At 40.6% G+C, this 10,638-nt stretch overlaps 1 long non-coding RNA gene across 1 annotated transcript; it reads left to right on the forward strand.

Moving 5' to 3' along the window:
• Positions 1 to 363: 363 nt before the first annotated feature.
• Positions 364 to 9,602, forward strand: LOC134483005 (uncharacterized). Its single transcript, XR_010059795.1, has 2 exons — positions 364 to 1,144; positions 9,089 to 9,602. It is a non-coding gene; the product is annotated as an uncharacterized LOC134483005 (long non-coding RNA).
• Positions 9,603 to 10,638: the final 1,036 nt, after the last annotated feature.

Below are 10,638 nucleotides of genomic sequence, written 5' to 3' on the forward strand. Positions count from 1 at the left end.
CAGAAACACACTTAGAGGGCATTTTGATACTGTGTTCACTTAGCAGAATAATAGTATATTTCCTGGGGTCCATGAACTCCACAACTATTCTCTCTTGGCCAGATACCACACATTATTTTTTCTCCGATGTACCAGGTTTTAAATTCAATTAGACAGAATCTAGTCATACCCCCATAACACACATGGTTCTATTGCATCCATGATCATATATTCCCACACCTGTCATTATTGTAATGCCCAGGGATGACATCTAAATAAGACTGCTGATGGCATTTCCCCTTGCAGCCTGCATTGCACCTCCTGTTACTATAAAAAGCTAGCCAGAAGGGAGATCAGTACCAACTTGATGTTTCTATGTCCCATCACCAAAGTGTATAATTTATTTTCTTAAATCAGTTGTTTCCAAACCCCAAAGTCTGACTTGCTGACATTTGAAGGTAAAGTTACATCAGGTTATTTATTTATTCATGAGCTTATCAAGGGTTTTATCAACCTTCTGTAGTTGAACCTGGGAGGCCTAGGGAACCATGGTCCTCACTGTTTGGGTTGGTAATGGTTGTGTTGTTAAGAATGGTTGATTCTGCTTCCAAGCATCTTCAGTCTTGAATCACCACCTGGTCTGTGTCTTGAAATAGACATGTGGAAAATTTTGGTGTCATCTAGGCTTTGCTCTATTTTGCCCATCCTAGAACCTTGCCTTATCCCCAGGTGCCCTTTGTCTTCATTTCTTCTCAGAAGTCACCATGGTGACCAGTCCAGCAGGTCTAGTTATTCAGGGTTCCGAAGAGGCGCTACCTGAGGGTCAAGGGGGGGAGAAAAGAAGGAGACCAAGCAAAATTTTGTTGTCAAGGTCTCGTTTATTGGGGTGAGCGTTACAGCTTATAAGGCATTCAGATAGGGGGAGTGACCTTTGTGAAACACAAAGGAGGGAGGGGCAAGGGTATTCAGGCAGTGATAACAGGACGCAAAGAGGTCAGGCAGTAGATGAAGAGGTCAGGTGGTGGAGACATCTAGTATTTGCTCAGGAGACATCTGGTATTTGCTCGGGCTGAAGCATACCGTTATTGTTATCTTCCTGTGCCGTACATTCATGGGAGAGGCTTTTGTCCAACAATCTCAAGACTTTATGGCAGTCATCTTAGGGGTGAGTATCTGTGGCCATACAGCCCAGAGTCATGTAGCTACTTTGAGCTATACAGTCACAAAGCGGCCATGCCCAAATCCAATATGGCTCCCTACACCATGGCACCCTTTGCCAGCTTTAATTAATCACATCAATAGTCAAATAAATAAATCAATAATTTCAGCAAACAGGTGGAGATGTCCATGTTGTCTTAGTCAATTGTGTTAGAAGGGATATATGTCTAAGAGCTGCAAGATTGCTAATGCCTATTAGTAATGACAAAAGCATAGGTTCTTTCATGAATTTTGCCAATTGAAAAAATATTTTCAAGTAAACTTTAAAAGTAGATGGGTCTATTGTTTTTCATCCCAAACTAGAATGGCCACCAATAGGTCATTTGGGATTATCATCCCACCAATATGAGTATTTTAAAAAAGAAAAAAAGACGGATGTGTTTTCCCAAGAGGTACTGATTTTCAGCCGATGTCTAGTCCCCTTCATGGCAAATACTGTTCCTATACTGAAGGTCAAGATGAGACACATTGGGGAATAGATGTGGGAACAGGAGGAAAATGACTCTGAAAGCAGAGATGCATTCTTCCACAGGCTTGGTTATAAAGACAATGCCTCGGACTCAGAGACACATCTTATGGTGATATCTTATTTGTTTATTGACCTACTCTATTTGGATTTATAGTTTACTCCCCAGATGAGCATCCATCCATCTGTTTTCTTTTAAAATCCCATCTTTCCATTTTTGCTGTCTTCCATTCAGCCCTTACCTTTGTAGCCTTAAGTTGTATCAAGATTATTTTGAGTGGAAGGTGTTAAAGCTCGAAGAATTTTTAAAAGACATTGAGGACACTTGCAAATGTGGGTCTATGGTGGTCTCCTGGGAGACTTGCATGTTTTCTTTGTTCTTCTGTGATGTTCTCTGTATTGGTTTCCATTTTGCCTTATGAATGAAGCATGCTACTTTTCCGATCATCAGAATTGCCAGCCAGGGATTAACCAGCAGAGGTGACTGACTCCAGGCAACATGGTTGACACATCTTCATGGGGTCTAACCCTCTCAGTTTGAGAAAAACAGATTTCTTGAAAGCTGCCTTTTTAATGAAAGGCCACATTTTCTAAAATCCAGCTGGGAATATGGCTGTCTCCCTCTAGCAGCTGGACTCTAATTACTGCGCATAAACAAACATCATCTGGAACTGAGCCATCTCACAACCCTGGCTACAATTCATTTTCAAGCTGACCAGGCTCGTTTATTACTAATGACAGGAGTCTGTAGCAGGCTGGGGATGGCAGAGCCAACTCCCTATGTGTGCAGCTTTTTAGACTGGCTCTATGAACCTTAGATAACAGACTGCCTAAACTCATGGTTCTCCAACCCCTGTCCACTTCCATGTCCTGCATGAAGCCTTCCCGTGTCACAACATTGTCCACTTGTTGTCCATTTAAAATATGCATGCGGAGCTGTGTTTTAGTGCCAAATGCTGCTATTTGATTTGTGTATGCTTCTACGATGCCTCTTTCTGTGGTAAATAGGGGTCCTTTTGGAAAGCACCCGTTTAATGTTTGAATTATTCAAAGCTGTAAGCAGAGAATTTTGACATTGTTGAATGTGTAGAGAAAATAAACAGGGAGCCATTTGAGGCATCATCCTGTTCTCATCTGAGAGATAACAAGCGAGGAGCAGCCTAGCAACAGAGTCTGAGCGGCAGTAATCACCTCTTCTTCCTAGAGTCAGGAAGAGCTGGAGCCTGTCACTTGCATTTCTGCATTAACATGATATTTAATTATTCTTGTTTCTTATTTTAAAAGAAAGTAAAATGCATAATGTACATTTTTAATATAGACTGATTCCATTTTACTTATGTTTTTAATTATTTAATTTTTTATTTGCTATGTTTCCACCATGTTTTCTAGATCTTGTGTCTGATTATTAATGTATTTCCCTTTTTAGGTACTGATAATTTTGAGAGCCAGACGGTATTTTAAATTCTGAGTGTATGTTTTTGTTTATCCTCCTAGTACTATGTAGTATGTAGCATTTATATGTGTATGTAGTATATGTCTCCATTTCACAATTCTGAGAAAACTGGGGCTGAGAGAAATGGTGATTTTTCCCAAGGTCTCAAAGCCAAGCACACTAGCACCTAAATGAAGCCGCCTCATTCCAAACCCCATTCTTTTCATACTCTCTATATACTTTTGTCTATATTTTTAACATGATATCTTTTGAAAGGGTCTTAGTTGTTGCTTCATTGGACATAGCTGCTCAGTCTAGTCTCATTATTGAACTGGGGAATATTTGACCAGAAAGTCAGTCTTAACAGTTCCTAAGCACTTTCTAACCTTGGCCAGAGCTGAACATGAATGTTTCTCAGTGAGCTAATAAAAATAAAAGTCTGGCTATTAGCTGTGAATGACAGTCTATTGGACAGTAAAACCAGGCCAGAAGTTTGGGAAGGCAGAGCAGGTTGGACCCGGAGATTTGGAGGGCACACACCTGAGATTCGGATGACTCCCTCCTCGCTGCCAGATTCCTGAACTGGAACATGTGCCATGCTTCTCACATCAAAGAAACGTGTCCTTTGTCATAGGCCCAAATTGAGTTCTCCATGCTAATGAGATATCTAGAGGCCTGGAGGGCTTAGCCAATGAGCTTCCCTTCTAAGATATTCCTCCCTGAAAAAGATATTTAATCTCAGGCCTACCCTGAGAAGTAGGTATGGTACCTCACACATCTATTTTATGCCATGGGCAACCAATAACATTTTTAGAACCATGGACTGTCTCTTTCATCAATATCTGCTATGGGGAGGCATGGAGAAGGCATTCAACTATAGAGCCACAACTTAATTCTCCAGTAGAAGGCCTCTGTGCTCCCAGCCACAACCGCCACCAAGCCTGCCTCTGTACCAAGCCAAGGACAATCACTGCTGGATAAGCCGGAACTCCCCTTTATCCATCCCCAGCCTGGGCTTGATGCTATCCCCAGCCCTCAGACCCCTGACTCCTTTCTCTGCTCTTCTGGGACTCCCAGTGGTGCCTGGATATCCAAGATTCTGAGAACCCCATGGCCCTGGCCTCGTAAGAGGCCTGGGGACCCCTGAACCAGGTCCAGTTTCCCACATCTCAGACTGCACTGTTCCACTCCCGGAGTGGTGTCTCGGTGCTTCCCTACAGCCCAACATCAGTCCTGCCAGCAGCTGAGATAAGCACAGTTAAGGTGCCCATGCTCTACCTCCACAAGCAGTAGTGCCCAGTAGTGGAGCAGGTACAGACTCACAATGGCAGTCCAGGAGTAGGGAAGAGTCCCAGCATCTAGGACATATTCTCTGTAGTAGAACTGAGTAGTTAGTGCAATTCATGAGTATACATTGATTAAAAAAAAAAAGAGTTGAATTAGTAACAAGGACCATAATGCAGAAGAATGGAGGGGTCTGCAAAATAAATGGAGCCTAATCACCAGAAAAATAAGTGAAAAACTGATATAGGACAGCAGAGTTCAGGAAGTAACATGGCAGGTAGGCAGATACATGAACAGAAGAGATGGTAGTGATGCAAATAAAAACCAAACCCATATAAGCTTTTTCTTCTTTGCCATACAGACAAAAGTAGCAAAAATAAAGTATCAGGGATTATGTACTGGCAAAGGAGATGGACCAACCAAAATAGGGCTAAGAGGCATGGTGTGCCCATGTTTTGTAGAACACCTCTATCTAGCACTCTTCATCCTCTTCTGTTTTGCTTGACCCTAATCTAGTGCTTATCACTGCCCTTGTTTTCCTTCCCACGATGCCTAGAGCATTTTTCTTATATAGCATATTATAATGTACTTATGATCATTCATGTTTGCTTATTATTTAATGTTCTAATTAAAATAAAATTATATCACTTTCTTTCCTCTTGGCCCTCCAAGTTACCTTCCCTCAAGACTCTCCCTTATCTTCCCATTAACTTCCCTCAAGACCCTCCCTTGTCTTCCCATTCTTGAGGTGATAGCATTTGTGTGTGTGTGTGTGTGTGTGTGTGTGTGTGTGTGTGTGTGTGTGTGTGTTGGTGATATGTATGATTTCATGGATGACCACTACACACTAATCAACCAACAACAACCTGGCTCATCGCTGAGATAATCTAATTCTCGTCCCCCCTGCATTCATTAGTTTCGGTTTTGTTTTTGTTTTGACTAAGGGTGGAATCTTTTATATTTTTCAGTCTTCCACAGTACAAGTGTATTGGTATTTCCATTATTCCAGTCTTACACAGCCATTTCTTATTTATACAGTCTTTCTAAGAAAGACTTTTTGATAGCAAGCTTCCTAGTACCTTGGGTCTTTTGATCTTGTTCACCCTTTTCTATGGCGCTCCTTGTGTCATAGATGCAGAAAATGTAAGTTGGCATGTCCATTGGGACTAGGCTCGTACAATCTGTTGAGCTCTGCATTGTGTTCAGGTGTGGTTTTCAGTGATGGTCTCCACCTGCTGTAAAGAAATTTTTTTATGAGCTACACACACACACACACACACACACACACACACACACACACACACACACAATTTATATAATTAGGAATGTAGTGAGGGATTATGCTGGTCTAGCAAAATGAACTTAGTACATTCTTTTTTAAGGTTCTTGACCTTATTAGCCCTAGGAAGCTGGCTACTTTTTTACAGCCAGGCATAATCATAATTTCCCTTTTAGTAAGTGGGCCTTAAGTCACACTAAACAGCTGTTGGTTGCCATTGGGGTGTGTGTGTGTGTGTGTGTGTGTGTGTGTGTGTGTGTGTGTGTGTCATTCTGGCACCTTTATGCATATCTTGCCATGCTGGTAGTTGTCATGATTTGTGGGTGCTGCATCTAGATAAGACTATTTAAGTGCATTCCTCCCTTAGCAGCTTGCACAGTTCTTTCTGGAACCATGGAAACTAGACCACAAAAAAAATAAATAAATAAAAAATAAAACAGGGCTTTAGGTTAGGTGCAACTTGATTCATTCAAGTCTTGTATCCTAAGTATGTAGTATCTTCAACAACAGGAAACTACAGCCATCTCCTGAGAGGCAACCAAGGATTGTATTGATTTGTTTTGGGAATTGCATAGACTATCTTAACCAAACCTTCCAAGGGAGTTTTCTTGTGCTTGGTTCTGGAGATTTTGTTAGTCTGTGGTCCTTGTGCAGAGCCCTGTCTGCTGAAGTGACTGAACTTCCTTTAGATTCTGTATATCAGACAACCTTGGTGTTATTTATTCCTCCTTCCTCCTTCTCCTTCTGTATTGGGGCTCCTCCTTCCATCCCAGCTGAAGCTATATATCTTTATTCTATCTTCCACATCCTCTATATCTCACAACGCCCTTCAGGGCCTCCACCTACAGCCCCTTTGTATTTTACTGGGTTGTGTGGTTTCTTCGTCATGTACTCATAACTGAAGATTTGTAGCTATGAAAAACATACGAAAGAGAATATGTACCATTGGTCTTTCTGGTTCTGGGTTACCTAATACAACACAATCTTCTAGTTCCATCTATTGGCCTATGAATTTCATGAGTTTGTCTTTCATTGCACTGACTAGCATCCATTATTTGTATGTACTCAGTCTTCCTTACCAATTCACCCACTGAAGGATGGTTACATTGTTTCTCTTTCTTGGATTGTATGAGTAGAGCAGCAATGAACATTGCTGAGTCTATCTGAAGAGTAGGATTCTCTTTCTCCACAACCTCACCAGCATTTGATGTCAGCTGTTTGTTGAACTTTTCCATTACGTCTGGGCTTAGCTGAAATTTCAACGTTTTAATTTAAATTTCCCAAATTGCTAGAGGACAAATACTTTTGAGATATTTCTTCTATTGAGAGTTCTATGTTTAGATCTCTAGCCTGCTCTTGCATTCCTTTGTTTTCGTGACTCTCACACATAAATTAATGACTAGATAAAATTCATTCATAGTTTACTACATAGGGCCTGTTACCCATATGTGTAGAAGGAAGAAAGGCAGGCAGGGAGAGCATTCAGGCCTAGAGATGAAAAAATGAGTCCATTTAATATACTGAGTCTAAGCTCAACAGTGGGGGGAAAATCAATTTTACATGAATAGGCTTACTGCTTTTCCATTAATTAGCATCGAAGCAACAACACCCTGGTATCAGATATTATAGATATATAAGGAAGACCAGAGCCAGATAGGCCACAAAGGCCCTTGAAAATGGCATCATGGAGAACAAGTCTGTTCTTTGACATAAGTTATTTGGGAATGATGTTTGCTAGCAAGGTAGAATGTTCCACAGAAATGAGCAGATATTTAATAAGTTCTTTTTAATAAGACTCTTTGCAAGTACAGAATCAAATGAATAAACTAACTTATTCTACATACAGAGATGATATAAGATGCATTTCTTCTTATCTATGCATTAAGCATATTACACATGCTATGATTTCTCCTGCTGCTCCCCCTTCTAAGAACACTTATTTTCATGAAATAAAACTCTTTCTTACATGAGTCTGCTAAGGGTGTAGAGTTATAAACAAGACATACTCCAGCAGTCTCTAATGAAGAAGGCTCAAGACAAACAAATGGTAATTCCTTTTCTACTGAAAGCCAAGGCCCTTCTGCTATAGGGAAACCCCTAGGGTTGCTTCTTTTTGAATGTTTTTATTTGATCTTTAATAAAACATATTAAGACTGTATGTTGCCTGCATCGTACAAATCCTCGAATGCAGATTTTCATCAGAGAAGCCAGAAGGAGAAAATGAGAGCCCTTATGGAAAGTAAAAAGTCAGCTCTCAGTCCTATGCTCAGTCCTGAGGCATGGTGGAAAGAGGATACCACTTATCAAGGGGCTGCCAGCTGCATGGATCTCATTAGAGATCTGGGACTGCCCTTGGCACCCTGTCCACATCCTATTTATCTATTATTGATGTCAGGGTTCTCTTTCTTCCCTTTCAAAATGCTTTCCCTTTGTCAACCCCAACTTCCAACCTGTTCTTATTAGCAAGGTCAGGAGCTAAAAGAGGAGGGGAAGCTGTATCAAAAGAAATAGGCAGCATAAATCATCCTGTTCATCTCTTACCATTTCAAACAAATAAACAACAGCAAGAACAAGGGCTAGAGAAGTACTGGCCATGGTCATTGGAATGGACCGCTTATCTAGTTTCTGATGTAAAGTCAGTTAATAGGCAACACTCGAACTTTACTATTTATACTTACATTTACCCTTGTCTATAGGACTATATCTAAGAGATAATGGAGTAGGTGATTGAATTGTTGGATGTTCCCAGGAACTCCCTTCCTCCTGCCTTCAGCCCTCTCTGACTCTCTTCAGAAGAAATGTACAGTTTCAGAATGAGTGAAAGATATTTGCACAGAGAAATAGGTCTGTTCCTTGGCTTGTCTAGATGCTATCTAAAGGTATAGCCATGTTCTGTAACATGATAACTGACAACATTTTCTCATTAAAATTCCTGGTAATGTCGTAGACAAATCACCCTTTGACTGCTAATACCCAAGTATGCCCGAGAGTTCTCCATGCTTTGCATACAGTACAACTTTAGTGAACCAAAGGGCGCTGGTCTGTGGACAGTAGTCACCCTTAATGGAAGGTGGGGAGGACTGTAGCCTCTTTAAAAACAATGAGGGGAGAGAGACACAGGATGCTGTGGATGATGTGCTGAAGGATGCTGACTAACTACCAGTTTTCCTAAAGACCTAATTTTTCTTTATTAGAATATCCAAATTACTAAATCATTACTAGAACCAAAAGGCACTGCTGTTAGGAAACATGTACAAGCAACACAGAACCCACGTGGCAAGGAGATGGTGAAGGACAGAGCGGGGCATTCCTTACAGGATGATACATGGTGTGACATTTAGATTTTGTTTTTAAGTAGATTTACAATGCTCCATGCAATCTTTTCCCTTCTCACTTCTACTTTTGGTCTTTTTGTTTTTTTTTTTTAAAGCATCCTTACACATCCTCCTCCAGGCTTGACGTTCCAGCCGTTAAGGTGAGGAAACCCAGAGATTGGCTGTCAACTGCTGTGATGAATGAAGTTTCAGAGCTGATGCCAGAGAGGAAGTGACCAGATAATCAGCTTTTCAATCCTCCTGCCTGCCTCCTCTTTCACAGCACGGTGTCTACAAGGTTCCAATCATCCCTCATGCCAGGGAGGCCTCTCCCAGGAAGACCCAGAGAGGAGTAATGGAGTCTAGGATGTAACCAAGAGTAACTGCAAATGCTGGCTGTAAAGTGACACTGGGAAATGATGAAGTCAGATCATAGGGTAGCTTTCCAAAGAAGAATTGACTTAATAGGTGAGTGAGATAAAATTTGCAGACAGAAATAATTCTGCATGAGAAATCACCCAGGTACCGGTGCAGAAGCATGCAGGGGGACAGAAGGGAATCGGGTTATTATATTCTACTAAGTAGCAGAAAACAAATAAATATCAATGCTTATTTGTGTTTGATTTTAAATCGGAGTAAAACCTATTTCTGTGGCACACATTAGTGTACTTGAACCTGGTGCACCGACTCTACTTACCTCCTGCCTTTGAGTTACTGGACAAATTCACCATAATGGATTCTAAGGGCCAGACATCACTACTGTGATAAAATTGTACAAAAAGAAAATGTAAACAAATAAAAAAAACTCCAATAAAAAAAGTTAGGGACAGCTTGAAAAATGGCCCCCTCGTTGAATATTTGCATCGTGTTGAAGTTATTAGAAACAGTCTCTAGAATGAGTTTTGCCAATGATAAAAAGAGGAACATCTATTTCTGAGTGGGAATTAATCATTTCCTTTAAATCTCAGCTGCTTCACTTCCTGCCAGCACCAGAAATGTAGACATGACTTGGCCACCTGAACCCAGTCTCTGTTCAGTTTGCTCTTCCTTCCATGACTCATCCGTTCAGATGTTTTATGGAATACTTAGGAATTTGCTTCTGGAGTGTTGGTATCCAGGAAGGAAGATACAACCTTTGTCTCTAATGTTATCTTTGGTTTCCCACAATAGCCTCTTCTAAAGTTAAGGGAGATGTTCCATTTTTCTGTTCAGGCCATTTATAACAGGGTAGAGACAACATAGGCTGGGAAAAAGTAATAAACAAAAGAAACAGGTATCCAAAATCAATAAAACTTTTTAAAAACTTAATCTTTTTCTTTTAGATTGCATGAGTTCTGTATTTGCATCATGTTCCCTGCTCCAATTGCTATGTATTGCCCCAACCAACCTTCTTTTCAAATTCATAACTTTTAAAATTGTTGCGACTGTGCATATATGCATGTGTGTGTGTGTGTGTGTGTGTGTGTGTGTGTATGTGTGTGTACCAAGTCTATTTAGGGTTAATTTTAACCGTGATGAACATATTTGCTACCAGGATGCCCCTTTCTTTAACATAAAGGTAACAAGGAGTAATTTTGATGGAAGGGCCAGAAGAAAGAATATTTATTCTTGGTCCTTTGCTGGATAGAGTCTGATTAAATACTAACTTTAATGATTCCACTTGAGT

The sequence above is a fragment of the Rattus norvegicus genome, chromosome 18 (assembly GCF_036323735.1).
Source record: "Rattus norvegicus strain BN/NHsdMcwi chromosome 18, GRCr8, whole genome shotgun sequence".
In the NCBI taxonomy this organism is placed as follows: domain Eukaryota; kingdom Metazoa; phylum Chordata; class Mammalia; order Rodentia; family Muridae; genus Rattus; species Rattus norvegicus.